Source organism: Barbus barbus, assembly GCF_936440315.1.
Source record: "Barbus barbus genome assembly, chromosome: 19".
In the NCBI taxonomy this organism is placed as follows: Eukaryota; Metazoa; Chordata; class Actinopteri; order Cypriniformes; family Cyprinidae; genus Barbus; species Barbus barbus.
The window spans coordinates 27,995,782-28,014,207 of NC_136747.1; the positions used below are offsets into that span (position 1 = coordinate 27,995,782).

The 18,426-nt window shown below is 37.1% G+C and overlaps 1 protein-coding gene across 5 annotated transcripts in view; it reads left to right on the forward strand.

The window, feature by feature from the left end:
* Window positions 1–645: 645 nt before the first annotated feature.
* The window catches only part of hycc1 (hyccin PI4KA lipid kinase complex subunit 1), a 47,284-nt gene continuing 29,503 nt past the window's right edge, over window positions 646–18,426 (forward strand). For 3 of the 5 annotated variants that reach the window (XM_079442282.1, XM_079442287.1, XM_079442289.1), the window contains exon 1: window positions 646–806. The gene's annotated coding sequence lies outside the window, so the exon portion shown is untranslated. Of the gene's footprint in view, window positions 807–4,493; window positions 4,738–7,833; window positions 7,916–18,426 lie in introns of those variants that run through there. The other 2 variants (XM_079442284.1, XM_079442283.1) reach the window with 2 other exon arrangements.

Consider the following 18,426-nt stretch of genomic DNA (forward strand, 5'->3'; position numbering starts at 1 on the left):
GATCGCGATACATGCTCTGAAGTTCTGATCTGAATCAAAAGTTTTGCGAACCCCCTCTGAATTAAATGATTTGTGCTCTGGAATCCTGATCTGAAACAAAAGATGTACAAACCCACTCCAAAGTTCCAATGTAATTAAAATGATTTGCGACACGCGCTCCGAAGTCCCGATCTGAATCAAATGATTTGCGAAACGCTCTGCGAAGTCTGGATCAGAATAATGATTTACAAACCCACTCCGAAGTCCCACTCTGAATCAAATGATTCAGGAACCCGCTCCGAGGTTCCGATCACGTGCATACCATGCATACCTGACCATAGTATTGTTTTCAAGGAGCTGCAATGCTATTTTTTTTTTTATTCTTTGTATACATTTTCACCGTCATTTTACTTATGCATTTTTTGCTTTTCAAATATTTAAAAATTAAACGTATGTACTTGTATAATCTAATTTAGCACACAAAACATGTCTATTCCGTCATGAATTATGCATGACACATTACTGAATACATTTAACAGTAGTTACAACAGACACATTCTACCTCGCTAGTGGAAACCGTAAAGTCCCGCCTTCGAGGCAATTTGATTGGCTGCTATTTGTGGACGCGGCTGTGGGTTTTTATATCCTCCTCCGCCATTGGCCCGTGCCGCTGTCGATCAGAAATCCTAACTCGCTCCATGTTAGACTGAAGTGTGTGAAAGTACTGGTGAAGGACTCTCGTGTGTTCAGTTATTTCAGCTCGTTAATGGACTAACAGAGACATAAACGAGACGAGCGGGGGGAAAGCCGTGCATATAGCATGATAAGTGAGTATATATTTAAAAACAACATCCTTTATGCGAGCTCTACATGAGTCTCGTGTACATTCGCCGATGGCGTGGCGGTTCATCTCATGTGACTAAACAAACTGAGCTTATAAATCATCTCTGATGATTAAACTCATTCATGTGTGTCTTTGCAAACTTAATATGAGGGAGAGTAGATGTGGACATGTTAAATGAGAAGGGTTGATGAAGGACAGACTCTACTCGTGCTGTTTTAAGCAGTTGACAAGGCAGTTGTGCGCGAGCTGTCATTGCTGAAGTGTGCGCGCGGATGCTTGTACATATGTGTTTGTGTGTACGTATGTGCATGGGTTTGTACGAGTATGTGTGTGTTTAAATGCTTGTTTGTATGTATGTATGCATGCATGCATGCTTATGTGTTTATGCATAGTTTTCTGTGTAACATGCTTGAGTATAAATATGCAAGCATGCAGTGTTATTTGTATTTAGAGTATGTGTGTGCATGCATGCATGCATTGAGTGCTTGTTGTTTGTAGTCAAAGTTTGTGGATGCATGGATGTTTGTTAGCCTTTTTAGCGTTTTTGAGTGTTTGTGCATGCAGTGTGTAGTGTCTTAAGTTGTGTAATGCGAGTCACACACACACACACACACACACACACACATCAGTCACACGGTTCACCTTCCTTCCAGTCACTGCATGACAGATGATCAGCCTGTTTTTAAAGGAGCAAAATTATAAAAGGAAATGACCTCTGTTATGAGAGAAGCCACTCGTGAAGAGATAAGAGTCATGCCCAACAAGCAGAAAATCACAGTTGTGTCCGCTCATTATCTGACAGCCGATTAGATGCATGCAGATGTGGCTGGTCTCCTGGCACGTGAGGACCACAGCTGTTCAGATGATATTATGTGGCGTGTTTTGTAGATGTGAGCTGATGAACATCACACACAGGTTCCAGTGACAGTTTCTCGTCTCAGCCTCAGATTGCAGGGACACAGTCTGGTTATTGACCGTCTGATGCATTTGTTCACAGAAACGAGCTGGTTGCAATCACCAAATTTGGTTCGTGTCATTTAAGATGTAAGCTAGATATCTACAATCTGAACTGCCTATTCTCTATGGTTTTTAGAGTTCAGTCTGTGGAAAAGAGTTGATGTTTTAATTGCATTCCATCAGTAGTAAAAATGTGGTTTTGTAAAATGAGCTGGTAAGTGATTAATTTCCGTCAATCATTTCAAACTGTCTATCAATTCAATTCTAAACTCATCCAAAATTTTTAAGGATGTCCCTGTGTGACATTTTTCATTCCAAGCTTGATCTTTTGTGTGCAATAGTCATAAGCTTTGTGCTTCACTTTTGGTATCAAACAAAGTCTCAGCTTTGAAGTTTGGACCAACTGACATAGTATAGTTTATCGCGTTAGTTGAGAGATTGTTTTTCTTGAGAAAAATGCACATGTACAGTGCCTGATATTTGTGCAAGAAAATCAAAATCCAATCGAATCAGGAGCTTGTGAATCGGAATTGAATCAATTAGTGAAGTCTTTGTCAGTAACCAGACTGCTTTGGATGGGCAGAAATGCTTATTAATATAAATATTCGTTTCAGAGTTTTGTTTGATGATTTTAATGTCAATTTTTCCAATTCCAGTGTATTTTGGTAATATTAATTTTCAGATTAACCCACTTAAGAGTGGTTCTTGAACTATTTAATAAGTAAAAGTGGGCGATTCTTGGCCAGAACAAGCTGTAAATTGGTCCAGACTCTGTGGAAAGTCAGAAGTATATCAGTGCGTCACACGCAGGCCTTGAGGGAGTGATACTGATCGTTGGTTTTTCTTACACTGTTATCATTCCGGTCTGTGCGGTTGGATTTTCCTCCCTGAGCGGGGATGTCTGCTCACGTCTGACCTTTAAATGGCACCTTATTACTATTGTTTGCACACCGACGCTTATTAACGTGTGAACGATGTGTCATCTGCGCTGGGATGTTTCATTACTGTCAGTCTGCTCTACATGCATAACCCACAGGCAGTTCATTAATCTGTGATTTAAATCAATACGAAACAGTCTAAAGAGACCATAAGTACAATAATGCAGATGTGAGTGTAATTGGCACTGACAGCGTCTCCAGCATCCTCGGGGTCCAGCATCCTCGCTTAAGAGCACAAACACAGAGCAGTCATTAAGAATAAAAGCTTTATAAGTCATTGCAGCTTTGACAACACACTCCCGGCTCGGAGAAAATGTGAGATTTGCGCTGCCTTCTTATCTGCAGCCTTATTAAAATTGAGATTTTTTTCCTTAAAGGGCCTCCAACAGCTCAATTCCTCATCTACGTTTTTAGTTAATAACCTTTCAACCAAGTGGGCTAGAAATAATTATTTTTTTCCTCTTCTAATTAAATGCACCCTGGGATTGCAATTTCCGTCGTACATTCTTTTTCAGACTTTCATGTGATCGTGCTCAAACGTGGGTCAGGTAAATTAGTGGGTCAACGTTAGTCAAATGTTATAAGTAAAAGCTTTTTGATATATTAAACTCTTTGTGCCAAATAGGAAGTGGGCCTGTGTTTTTACAATAGTTTTGCATATTTAAATGACACTTGCCATTGTCTACATGCCTCAGGTTTCCAGCCATTGGAATACTATTTCATATACAATGAAAGTCAATGGTGACCAAAACTGTCAAGCGCCAAAAATGTGACTCCTCTGCTATCTTCTAAGACATCCGAAGTCATAAAAGTTTATACCAGTATTTCCCCATCCCACTGCGTCTCATGTTTTTAAAAGAAAATGTGCTCTTTGTGATTGGTTTTCGGTCCTTTGTATAAAACTATGCATGATGCTGTTTTGTTTCTAATTGTTTAAGCAAATTAATTAATTATATATGGTTTATAAACATGAAATATTATGCACTTTTTTCAAAGGTTGTCGTGTTATTTTATTTCTTTGACGAAATGTGCATTAGTAATATTTTGCTCGATGCACCCTCTTGTGGCCTCAGGAGAGAAGCCAAAAGCAAAACAATTTGTCAATATCTAATCATTTCATTGCAATTTATCATGCAGCCCTATCTTCATGTCCAATCTTCGTCAAAATTGGTGCAGATCATCTTCAGATCTGTCCTCACAAATATCACATATTGAGTTTATAGTGTTTGACACCGTTCTCCATAAACATAGTTAACTATCTGGTAAAGACGCCAAACAGAAAGTGCATTTTATTATATTTCGGCAACACTTTTGCGTATTGACAGAAAAATTTGAACATATCTTTGCCACAATTCCCTGAGAATATCATGTAAGTTTGATGACAGCACCACCTACTGGTATAATATTAGAAATATATATTTTTTGCTTTTCTTATGTTATTTTTTGTAGATTGACCGCCAGCGTGAATTATACGATTGTGCTTGGCGATATGCAACAATTACCATAAAACTTGGAAAGTACCTTACAGACAATTACTAGATGGCTTCAGCAGTTTAGTTTTGCGTAATACTGAACAATAATCAACTTTTTTACTAATTGACTTGTAAAGAGATCTGATAATCACCATATAAAGATTTGTTCGCTTGAACTGAAACCAGTCGCTGTGAGGAATGAATGCTTATGGTGTTTCCCAGTTTTAGAGGATGTTGTGTGTAATTAGTTTCTGCTTTTAAGCTAAATGAGCAAAAAATGGAAGTGAAACATTGTTGCAGGATGCATTAGGTGTGGTGTTTTGTGTTGTTATGGCTTCTGTTCGTGATGGTCTTGATGTTCCTGAAAGGACTCATTTGTTCTGATGTTACTCAGAAGGCTGTGTCGTGTCTGAGTTGCATAATTCTCTAAATGGCGTCTGGAGTCCAGAAGCATTAGTGTTTCATAAAAGGTGTGATTAATTTTTCTGTGCTGAAGGTGGATATTGTGCATCTGTCAGACTGAATCTCGCACAGGAACGTCCCCAGGGTGAGTGAGACTAGTACTTTTACTATTGTTCAGCTAATTTGTGACAACAATTTTGAATAACCGTTGTTTTGAGGGACAAATGTTGTAGCGTAGTGGATTAGAATATCATTCGCTTTCCAGAAAATCATATTTGGTGACTTTTGTGAATTTTATATCTGTATATGAACAGCTGACATTGGAGTTCAGTTCGTTTAGTTTTCTGTGGTGTTTTAGTCTGTTTTTTTTTTAAAGGAAAAGTTTACACAATTTTAAAATGCATGTTTGTTTTTTCGTCGTGGAATAAATGTTACATTTTCCCCCCAAAAATAATTTCTAGTATAGTGGTGGACCTATATAGTTTTTGCCAATGCAGATTGGAATTATATATAGATTGAGGAACATAAATATATATATAAAATAATAATAATCTATTATTCTTCTTAACGATTCTGGTTCAATCAAACATTCTTTAAATATTTTAAGGAAGGAATATTTGGGATAAAAAAATTAATTTAAATTATTTAAGATTTATTTTTAAAATTATTTAAATTAATTTAAAACAATTCATTCAAAAAGTATTTTTGCAGACATTTTTAATGATTTTTGCAGTTTTTCTAATATCTAGTAATTGTCCTTAATAATAGATATGAAACCATAAAAGTCATTCAGTTCTGCTACGTGACACTAAATGTCCTTAGTTAACGGCATTATTTAACATGACACTAGTTAACTAACAACAAACAATTGTTCTAAAGCATTAATTAATCATAGCACATGATCATTTCAACATGTAGGCTGCTAATACATTTCTAAAATCAAAACAAACTTGTTTCTCTTAATATGATTTAATGAAATGAACCTGAGCTAACATGAACTAACAATGAACAGGTGTATTTTTTAATAACTAGCATTAACATAGATTCAAAATGACTGTTATTAGATATTTTTAGTTAATGCTAATTAATGCATTAGGTAAGGTTAACTAAGGAAGGCTATTTTAAAGTGTTACCTAATTATTATTTTAAGAAACAGATTCTGAATAAGAAATCAAACCATATATCTACAAATCTATAGGTCATAAATGTAATAGATACAGTCTGTGTGCAATATTTCCGAAACTGAATGAAATGTTTTTATAACAAGTGTTTACTCAAAGATTTACTCTTAAGCATTTGAAATCAGCAGATATCAGCTAATACTCTCAAAACGACCAAATATTGGCTGGTAAATCATTTCCTTTCATATTTTTACTATGTCTATATTCATAGCAGCCTTTTCCAGTTTACAATGAAAGTCAATGGTGACCAAAACTGTCAAGCGCCAAAAATGTGACGACTCTGCTATCTTCTAAGACATCCGAAGTCATACAATGTACTAAAACGATGTTGTCGGTCTGTTATCTTTCAGTTTTGAGTGAACTTTTCCTTTAAGGTGGTTAATTAAGCTGGTCTGGGTTTGTTCAGAGTTCAGGTTAGCTTTGGCACGACGGCCGCTCGTTTCTGTCCTTGTTGGCAGTCCATTAGTGAGGTACTTTGTATAAGTAGAATAAAAAGCTTTTCTAAATACCAGTGAAGATAATCAATATCCTTTTATCCTCCTCCTGATGTTCAAGATGGAACAACCTCACCCGAACGACTGTCACGACACCTACACACGAAAAACATTGCAGATTGAATCACCAAAAGATGCACAAACGACAAAAATGGTCCAATCACACACATTTGAGTTTAAGACAGATAAAAGTTTAGGTGATGGCTCTGATGCATCACAGAAAGAAAAAAGTAATTGTAAAAACGATAATGCCGTAGCTTGACGTTTGGCTTCATAGCGTTGTGAAAGAGAGTAATTCGAAAGTTTTCAGACCCTTCAAGAACTGCCTAACGCCGATTTTTTTTTTATTTATTTATTTTTTTTTATCTGGCTTTACTCGATTTCTAGAAGTCAGGGTGCATGTTTGTGTCAGTTCTGAGGTTCATGACAGCCAATTTGTGAAGCTGTTTTGAAGGATCTGCTTTTTTGTCTGAGAAAGTAACAAGTAAACAAGATATCCTTGAACACACCTTGTGTTAAAAAGAGACTCAAGTTGTGACAAAGCATTGAAAAGAGCCGTTTGTGTGTGAGGATGAGAACGAAAAAGGCTACTTGAGTTGCCTGAATTACTTGTATTTATGTTGTGATGCCTTAATTCACTTTTAGCATTTCAAATTATTGCTTTTTTTGTTTTATTTTTTAATAAAGGTATACAAAATAGTATCAGTTTTTAATGTTGTGCATTTATTATAATAATATTCTTTTATTAAATTATAATTTAATAATAATGCGTTGACTTGTTAAAAAAAACAGTAAAAATTGTAAAATATTTTACCATTTTAAAATGGCTATTTTCTTTTTGAATGTATCTAAAAATGTTATTTTTTTTGTGATCAAAGCTGAATTTTCAGCATCATTACTCCAGTCTTCAGTAATGTATTTTAGGTATTTTTCAGCCTAAAATAATGTGATTTTTGAGTTTTATATGGGGAGTTCACCTATGTACTGTAAAAAATGTAAATTTGTCATCATTTACTCACCCTTATGTTAAATCATATCGGTGTGAAATGACATGAGAATAGATAAATGATGACATTTTTCATTTTGGGCTGAGTTAAATCTAGTTAAACCTCACTAATTGACCAGTCTGTCGTGAACCTCATGCGTCGTCTTTTTTCCTCACTCATTCTTTTGTCATCCATCAGTTCCCGAAGCTCCCAGTATGCTGATAAAAGCCGGGTTTCCTGCCGTTATTGTGCTGTGTGTAGGAGTGGAAGTGCTTTAATGGGTTATTCTGTGTCCGTGGATGTATTGAAAGCATGTCCTCGGGGTTGTTTTGGGTCACCGAGGGTCACTGAGGGTCACGTCTCCTCATTTGAGCCAGGATGGTGTCAGATCCTGCTGGTTTTCCTCTCTGTGGTTGTGGAGTGAGTGTGTTTGTGTTAATCGTGCAGCACCGGTCGAAGCAGATTTCCCTCACACCCCTCTGAAACCCAGCCTCCTGCGCTCTGATTGGCCCTTGTGTGGACTGGCCCTCGCTCTGATTGGCTGCTGGGTCTGTGTGGGTGGGTGGGGCTAGCAAGGTTTGAAACAGGAAATGAAGAAACATTTGTGCGATGAGGAGGGAGTCGCTCTGTGGGATATTCCTCTGTCATTCGGACTTCAGACGGTAAGAGCACTTAAAATAAAACAGGAATAGTCAGGAATGTGAGTGTGTGTTAACATTTCAGTCAGCACACACACTCACCGGGAGACTGGAGTGTGTGTGTGACTCGAGGGAGTGTGTTTGGACATCAGACTAATCCAGCATATCCTAATCTTGTTTTTTGTTGGATTTTTCTTATGAAGTGTTTGTGAAATAGCACACATTTGTTAAATGTGAACTCAAATATAAGAGGTTTAAAGCACATATTTGTTTGAGACTAATGCAAGGACGTGTTTAAGGTTGAAATGGGAGGTTGTTTGTTCCTCAGAACCAGTCTGATGACTTTTTACTTTTTCTTTGTGCTGATTTTGTGGTAAAGTCATGGTAAATGTGATAAACGGAGCTGATAGTACCACACCTTAACTGGTAGATTAAATTATAGTTGAATGATGCAAATTTTTCAATAGATCTTCTTGTTTTGTGGCCTTTTTCTTGTTAAGTGCACTTATTGGCGGGCTTATTCACTTTACTTTTTTTTTTTTTTTTTGTGGTAAAATTCTGTTCAGATGTGTTGAGCAGAGCAGACAGTGCTACACATTGACTGGTAGGTTAAATTATAGTTGGATTATGCTGATTTTTATTAGATGTTCTTGTTTTGTGGGCTTTTTCTTATAAGCGCATACATACACACACACACACGCACATATGTATATGTGTATGTGTGTATATATATATTACACGTATACATATAAATACACACAAAAAAACAGTTTAAACTTAACTCTGTTTGAATACATGCAATTCATGTGTGTATTAGAAAACATAACCTATTTCTACTCTGCATTTTCGTTGAGGTTTATATGTTTGACTGCACTTACTGCTAATTAGAATAATTTGCGCCTCAGCTAAGAATGAGCCTGTGTGATTGTGCGAAGTGTTTAGTTTCGTCTTGAGCTATTAGCAGTCCTTTAGCCTTATTGGCTGGGCTGATCAGAAGCCGGCCACAGCTGTTTTCACTCTAGTTTCCTAGACTGTATTTATTTGATGTCCGTGCGCTGACGCGGAAACGTTCAGCCGTCGTGCTCAGCCTCCTCGTGTGAAGACCAACGAGTGTAAAGATCGACGACTTTTTCCTGCGCGAGCAACGACACCGAGCACACACTTAAGTATCATTTCTATCTTCCCTCACACACTCTCCTTTCCTATCCTCTATCCTTCCACCTCTATCATGTGTTTCCAAACCATTCCGGTTCTCTCTCAACCTCGCTCTAAAAACACACGTAGAAGGCTACGTAACCCGGCTAACCTGCGCCCTATCTCTACATCTTCCACTGCACCTCTTTCTTTCTCTGTGGGTCTCTGGAATTGCCAGTCAGCTGTCAACAAAGCCGACTTCATTTCTGCTTTTTCCTTCCATTCCACACTCAGCATCTTGGGCTTGACTGAGACCTGGATTCGTCCATAAGACCCCAGCTGCTCTCTCTCACAATTTCTCTTTCTCTCACACCCCAAGGCAAGTTGGCCCGGGGTGGGGGCACTGGTCTGCTCATTTCAATCAATTGGAAATACTCAACCCACTCTCCCCTAGGCAACCACAACTCATTTGAATCTCATGCCATTACTGTAACAGCTCCTATAAAACTCCAGGTTGTGGTAGTCTACCGTCCCCCTGGCCAAATTCTAGCCACCTTCCTAGAGCAGCTGGACGGGCTGTTGTCTTCTTTCATGGAGGATGGCACTCCACTCTTAGTCTTCGGCGATTTCAACATTCACCTAGACAGGCCTTATGCTACAGACTTCCATTCACTCCTAGCTTCATTTGATCTCAAACGCCTCACCACTACTAGCACGCACAAATCAGGCAACCAACTTGATTGTACTACAGATAACATTCTGGTACAACCACTACATATCTCTGACCATTTCTTCATTACATTTACTTTACATTTTGCTACCCGGGTACCACCATCTCCCTTACCGGTTACTTTCAGACGCAACATACGCTCCCTTTCCCCCTCCCTTCTTTCCTCTGTAGTATCCTCCTCTCTTCCCTCGCCTACCCATTTCTCATCTCTGGATGTTAATGCAGCTACTGACACTTTATGCTCTACCTTAACCTCTTGTCTAGACTACATCTGTCCTCTCTCCTCCAGACCAGCACGGGCTGCCCCTTCTAACCCCTGGTTATCCGATGTTGTTCTTGAGCATCGGACCAAACTCAAAGTGGCAGAGAGAAAATGGCGCAAATCAAACGATCCGTCGGACCGGAGTTAGGTATCAGTCTTTGCTTTCATCTTTCTCTACTGAAGTCCACACTGCCAAATCCTCACATTTCCACAACAAGATCAACAGCGCTCCAGACATGCGTAATCTCTTCAGAACATTTAATTATCTCCTCTGTCCCCCTCCTCCACCTCCCACCACTTTGATAACCGCAGATGATTTTGCCACTTTCTTCACAGACAAAACTAGAACAATCAGTAACCAGTTCTCAACTCCACAGGACCTCCGATCAACCACATCCACCGCTCTAGCTCCCATCTTCTCCTTCTGTCCCCTCACCGAGTATCCAAAACTTCTCCTCTCCAGCATCTCTCCCACACTCTTACCAGCACTCACACACATTATCAACACATCTCTCCTCACAGGCATCTTCCCCACAGCATTCAAGCAGGCTCGGGTAAGACGGAGCTTCTTGTCTTCCCTGCCACTCCGACTCTACAGCATGACTTCACGATTCAGTTAGGCTCATCAATGATTACCCCATCAACTTCGGTCAGAAATCTTGGTGTAATCTTTGATGACCAGCTGACCTTCAAAGAGCACATTGCAAAGACTGCTCGATCCTGCAGGTTTGCACTACACAACATCAGAAAGATCAGGCCCTTTCTGACAGAGCATGCTGCGCAACTTCTTGTCCAGGCCCTTGTCGTTTCCAGGCTGGACTACTGCAATGCTCTTCTGGCTGGACTGCCATCAAACACAATCAAATCTCTACAAATGATTCAGAATGCAGCGGCACGACTGATCTTCAACGAGCCCAAAAGAGCCCATGTTACACCTCTCTTCATCTCCTTGAACTGGCTACCAGTGGCAGCTCGCATCAAGTTGAAGACACTGATGCTTGCATACAGATCTACCACAGGCTCAGCACCCTCCTACTTCCACTCACTATTACGAACCTACATCCCCTCCAGAAGTCTGAGATCTGCTAGTGAGCGACGCCTTGTGGTACCATCACAGAGAGGCTCAAAATCACTCTCCAGAATATTCCCGTTCACCATTCCTGGCTGGTGGAATAATCTTCCCACCCCTATCCAGAACGCTGGATCCCTGGCAATCTTCAAGCAACAACTGAAAACTCATCTCTTTCGGCAGTACTTGACTTCATCCTAAACTCAAAAAAAAAAAAAAAAAAAAACCTTAATCTTTCCCTCTATCCTTCTCTCCTTCCCTTGCTAGCTTGTACTTATTTGAACAATGACTGAGACTTGGTGTTACGAGCACTTCCTCTGTCTGATTGCCTCTTCAAGATGAATTGTTTCTTTTATTCCCCAATTGCAAGTCGCTTTGGATAAAAGTGTCTGCCAAATGACTAAATGTAACATTCTGCAGTTTATTTACTAAATATTTAAGGCCATTTCACGATTTCAATCTCTTCTCATCGAAGACATGAGATGCAGAAGATGCTGATGCTGATTTTTGCATCTTTTTGGGACAGTTTTAAATGCTTCCACACTGCTGACGTTTTAGCTGCATTACAAAGTCTATTTGACCGTGTCATGTGACTCACGTCATTGTTCGGTGCAATTTATTTGGTCTTAACGCTTCCTAAATTATTTGTCGAAAAAAAAAAAGCTTTTTCGGCCGAATAATTTCGGTTGCCGGACATTTGGTGCATTCCAATGTTTTCATCCATCACTTTATATAATATTGGACTTGTAAGTATTAGGGATGGGCGATATCTTATCGTTTGCGATATACCGTTGAAAATTCTCCTCACGATAAAAATTTGTCTCCTCACGATAATAACGATAAGTCTAGTTGATGACGTAGTTTTGTGCGCGCCCGATTGTGCCTTGAGCGCTTGAGCGCACTGTTCACTCCGCACGTCAAGCGCTCAAGGCACAAGCGCTCCTAAAAAGAAAATTAAGCATAGAACCCTGAGATATATTTCTCATGTATGTGAGGAGCCCCAATTTTAAGTTTTTTTATCATCATTATTAATTTAAGTTGTTTCATTATCAGGAAAAAATGCAAGTGATCCGCGCGAGCACCTCACTGTCATGCATGCGCATTATTTTCCGCACAAACACTTGAATATGAATAATAGTCTAGACTCTAGAGCATAGCCTCATAAACTTGTTTTAATAAATCGCTTATGCATTAAATAAAGATACAAAACAGGTTGTTAAATATGCTGAATATATTGTTCAAATATTTATAAAATGTGAAACTGTAGCTAATCTTATTCGCAGTCTAGCATTTTGCATCTGCATAACATAGTGAATTATTTTTTAACATGCAATGATACAAAATAAAACCAAAAAAAAAAAATGTAGACAAATAAGAATGATGTAGCCCACATCTCTTGAGCGTGCGTCGCACTCAGCATGCGCGAGCCGAACACGCAAAATCTTGCTCTCTGCATGAATGCAACGCAGATAGCGACACAAGTTTGTTTGAAACACATAAAAAGTTTAAATACGATAATAATATTAACAATGAACATTATATGACATTTAAAATAGTTTTGGCGATTTTTCCTTCAGTCCGCCTGTGCATTTCTGACCTAAACAGCAAAGCAGTCTAAATCTCCGCGATGTTCTCGTTAAATATGCCATTTCTGAGATAGTACAATGAATTAATTTCTAAAATGTTATGATATGGAAAGCCTGAAACAGATCACAGCAGTATAGCCATACACAGGCTTTCAGTCATCAGCAACATGCATGCCAGTATGCATATGATTTAATATGAAGCGTCACGTATTATTATGGTTGATAAGAGCAATTAATGGAGATGAGCTGTTGATCATAATTAGCATGGCCATAAGTTGGCTTTGTACAGAAAGTTTCAAGTTAATTGCATTAATAATTACTATATGAAATGAACTTAATCTTATGTTACGGACGTGACACAGCGCTGAAGCGTCCTGACGTCATAAATCTAGACCTTATAAATCCAAAAATCATCGCTGTTTAGACAAAGTGAGTGTATTTACTTTTCAGACAGGCCTCCATCTTTCTACAAAATACTTACTGTTGACATAAATTTAAAAATGGGCAGTCTTTGATATCTCATTTCAAAATATGAAATAGTCGAATGAAAATGTATTTTTACTATAGGTGCACCCCTCATATGTGGTGGATAAACATAGTGATTTCCTTCAAATTTCTATTGAAGCACGTTAATGCAGTAAAATACAGACCTAAACGCACAACTCAAACAGGGTTTTGTTCTTTTGGTAAAAACTTCATTTTTTCATGGTAAGGTTGACATTTGCATGGAATTATTCATACGTATTATATTTACATTCTAATGATATATATCGTCATTTGTATCGTTATCGCAATAAATACCTGAAATTATCGTGATAATTTTTTTAGGCCATATCGCCCATCCCTAGTAAGTTTATCCAACTTTATTGGTATACATACGGTACACTCAAAGCAATATATATAGCAAATCTCAACTATTTGATTGCTTGTATTGTCGCCAACTATATGTGACCCTGGTCCACAAAACCAGTCATAAGTGTCAATTTTTCAAAATTGAGATTTATACATTATCTGAATAAATAAGCTTTCCATTGATGTATGGTTTGTTATGATAGGACACTATTTGGCTGAGATACAACTATTAGAAAATCTGGAATCTGAGGGTGCAAAAAAATCTAAATATTGAGAAAACCAGCTTTAAAGTTGTCCAAATGAAGTTCTTAGCAATGCATATTACTAATCAAAAATTAAGTTAATATATTTATGGTAGGAAATTTACAAAATATCTTCATGGAACATGATCTTTACTTAATATCCTAATGATTTTTGGCATAAAAGAAAAATTGATAATTTTGACCCATACAGTGTATTTTTGTTATTGCTACAAATATACCCCAACGACTTAAGACTGCTTTTGTGCTCCAGGGTCACAAATTACGGTCTAGCTCTAAACTGCTGTACTTGACTATAAGGCGTTACAATATTAAGACATTATAAACATAAACATCATGATAATCTGTAAAGCTCCTTTGAAACTGTGTATTGTGAAAAGCGCTATACATATATTTGGTAGATTAAATCATAGTGGGATTATTCTAACTATGTAATGAGTTAACAAATCAGTAACTTTGTGAAAGATGGGTGTTTTGTGAGCTTGAGTTTGACCTGATCATGTGATTCTAAAGAAACTGGCTCAGCAAACGTAACAGAAGATATTGTTCACAACCATTCCTCCTTTTGATTGTGAAACCTGTTGGCTGAGAGCTTACCGGCAGATTTCCTGAGGTTGCAGTTTTCCTTTCCTGAGGATACTGGAGTGTTGTGAGTTCATGTGATTTAATCATCCTCTGTCAACATCTCGACTCTCTCGGCGGACCGTTTCTGTCTTCTCGTTATCGGCCTAAAGCGATTTGATCCAGATTGATTAGATTTTATGTGTTCTGTGGTTTGAGGTTTCTCTGAAGAGGAGGATTCATGGCTCGTCTGGCAGAAATCTGGGTTGTGGCCGGCGGCTGATGTATTTTTTTTAGACCTGATCGTTTCTCTCGTTTTAGACTGCAGCACTCATACAATAGAGAGTCGGTTTGATTGACGTGTTGGGGTTTTGTTGCGTTATTGTTGGATTTCATGTTCCTTTTGTGATGATGTGATAAAGTAACACAAATTAATGATGAAAGTGTGATACACAATTTTTTTTTGCCTGTTAAATGAGTTGTTTAATGTGTTAAATGTGGTTTAATGCAAAATACAACTTAGATTTAATGGATAATTTGCAGTATTATGATAATTATAGTGGTCTAGTAATATGTTGTATGTTATATTATCATAAATTCGGTGTGTAACAACACACTCATTTCACAAAACGGTTCAATGCATGATACTGATTTCATGATACAGTGCTTTAATTGCTCTAAGGATGGTTTAATAAAGCTAACTAAAGCTAAACTCATAAAAACAGTAAATTCCTAAAGAAAAAAAGTATATATATACATAACTTTATTTCAGCCAGTTGCCAAGGCAAATACTAAAATAAAAGCAAAACAATTAATTTTAATGTTGTTTTAATATTTTTAAAGAAACAACAAAGTTGAGCTTCTGCGTTTACCATATTTAATGCACATAAAATGCATATTTAATTTTTGGGTGAACTATACACAATTGGTTGCTGTCAATAATACATACAGTAGCATTTTTGTATTATGATATTGTCCTAAACACTGCTCTATATTATGTTTTATATTATTATGTTATTAAATAATATAAATTTTTTATATTGGTATTATTTTATATTATTAATATTACAATAATGAATACATATTAAAAGCAGGGAATGTGTCGTATCAGTTATATCCATTACTTCTGTATTCTGAATCTTGCATTCGATGATGACACACAAACCAGGATGAAGATGAGGGAGCTGTCTTTGAGAGAAAAGCAAGCAATTCAGATGCTAAAAGAAAAGAGGAAGTCAATTAGAGCTATAGCAAAAACAAAGGGTATGGAGAAATCAAGAGTTTGGAAACCACCAACAACTACCTGATCAGCTGATAAAACAACAGACAAATCATAAAAGCTGTGAAAATGAATCCTAAAAGACATGTCTGTAAAATCACCAGCAACTTCCAGAAAGCTGGGGTGATGCTCTGACCATCTACTGTCCTCAGGAGACTTTGACACAGAATTACAGATGCTACACAGCAAGATGCAAACCTCTGTCCAGCACCAAAAATAGAAAGGCAAGATTAGAGTTTGCAAAAAAGCACAAAGGTGAGCCAGAAGAGTTTTGGAACTGTGTTTATGGACCGATGAGACAAAGATGAACCTTTATCTAAGTGATGGGAAAGCAAAAATGTGGAGAAAAAATGGGAACTGCAAATGATCCCAAGCATACAGCCTCATCTGTAAAGCATGGTGGAGGTGGTGTCATGGCATGGGCATGCATGGCTGTCTCTGGAACAGGCCCTCTCAACTTTACTGATGACTTAATGTATGATGACAGTAGCAGAATGAATTTGGAAGGGTACAAAACCATCTTGCCTACCAATATTCAAGAAAATGCCACCAGATTCATTGGGAAGTGCTTCATATTGCATCAGGACAATGACCCAAAACACCCTGCCAGTTCAGTCAAGGAATTTATAAGAGCAAAGAAATGGAAAGTCTCAGATTGCCCAAGTCAATCTCCAGATTTAAATCTGATTGAACATGAATTTCACCAGCTGAAGAGGAGAGTAAAGGCAGAAACTCCCCAAAACAAGCAACAATTGGAATTGGCTGCATTAAAGGCTGGGAAAAGTATTTCAAAGGATGAGACCAAGAGTCTGGTGATGTCTATGGGTCACAGACTCACTGCTGTGATTGTGTGCAAGGGATCTGCAACTAAATAATAGCTTTTAATCTTTTATATCTGCTTTATATTCAACTGTCCCAATACTTATGCTCACATCAATGAGTGGATGAACTCTAAAAGTGCTGTTCTTTTTATTTGGTAGAACATGTATGTGTTGAAACGGCTAATAATGTAGTTTTGTCTCATATTCATCTTTTAATCATATTTGCAAATGTCTTGACTCCACAGCCAACAGAGCAATTTTGTCTTAACTGTTCCAATAATAGATGATGAAAGATAATAAATTATATTTTATATCTTTCTTTTTTTATTGTCATTAAAGTCCTGTTTACTTAAATATGCTTTCCTGGATTAAATTTTATTTATTTATTTTTTTGCAAAATTGAATATCTTTATCCACCTCTGAAATTCCTTGCTGCTGATGTCATCAAGGCCTCTCGTAGCCCCTCCCCCTCCAGTCCCTCAGCTCCACTTCTCCTGATCCAGGCACCTGCAGACAGAGAAATCAAGTCATTTTTTGAGTATCTTATTTCAAAATATCAGGTTGCAGAAATAAGTCAATCTGAAATGCTGCTGGCGACCTCTTTTAACATCTCGCTCTGTATGAATACCACTGCATCTGTGCAGTGTTGTTGTGTAGGTTGCGTGTGTGGTGGCTTTACCGTCTGCTGGGAGCATGGAGGACTTTCATTAATGTCTCTACAACCCATATTCACAGTGAGCTGCAGCGGGACGCCGTATTTACCTCTCTGTGGGCTTTAATCAGACTCTCTGCAGTAATTCCAGGAGTCTCAAGCCTCTGAGTCTCAGAATTGAGCTCTAATGATATGTTTGTCATGCTGCTGTGGGTCTAAAAAGCCTGTTGTTTCCATCAGATCAGAAGTGAACGTTGGCGTCTGTCGCTGGAGATTGAATATACTGTTTCCATTATGGAGCAATCAGCAGCTTTAGTGCTCATGTAATGGTCTGATTGAGCTCTTTCTCTGCCGGTGCTTCTGTTTACTGTCAGCTATATACTGTACTGTAGGATCCTATGAAATCGGTTTATTTTTTCCTAAATTGAGTTTTTTTGTTTTGTTTTGTTTTTAATGGATTAAATAAATTGTAACAATTTTAAAAGATGACTAATCAATTGAATTCATACATTTTAACAGCTTTGTAACTTATATAGCAATAATATGCCCTATGAATTTGTTTCTGGAATTCTTCAGAATTTTGTTTTTTTTCTAGATTCCATTTTTTACTGATTTAAACTTAATAATCAAAAAGGATGATTTAATCAGTTGAATTCTTTTTTTTTCTTTACCATTTAATAGGCTAATTAATTAATTAATCAATCAATCAATAAATAATACAATAATAGGGCCATACTAAATGTTTAATTTTAATTCTCGGTTGTCTGTTTTAATTTAATTTTTTCAGAATTCAATTTTTTTATATTTTAATTAAATTGTAATAATCAAAAAGGATGTCTAATCAATTGATTTCATAAAATGTTAACAATTTAGAAAGGCATTCAACATTTTACAATAATACGGCCCCTATAAAATTAGTTTTATTTATTTATTTTAAATTCTGTGTTGTTGTTTTAACTTTTCTGGAATTTGTGTTTTAATACAAATGTATCAAATACATAGAGCTTTGACAGTTTATTTAGGCTAATCTTTTAAATGTAAATTTACATTTGAACAATTCCTTTCTTTACTGTGGTAATCAAATTAATTCATAACTTTAATGTAATCTTTTAAAATGTTATTAATTTTTTTTTTTTTTTTTTGGTGCTGCACAATAGAGGTTTACTGTTTAAATTAAAGCATGGGTAGAAGCTTGCAATATTGTGATATTCGTTAAAAAAATAACGTTTCCAATAACTGTATTATTATTGTTGTTGTTATGAGATCATGAAAAGAGCCCTATAATTTTGATTTATTCTTCCAAACTGAATTATAAATTAAACTCAACTT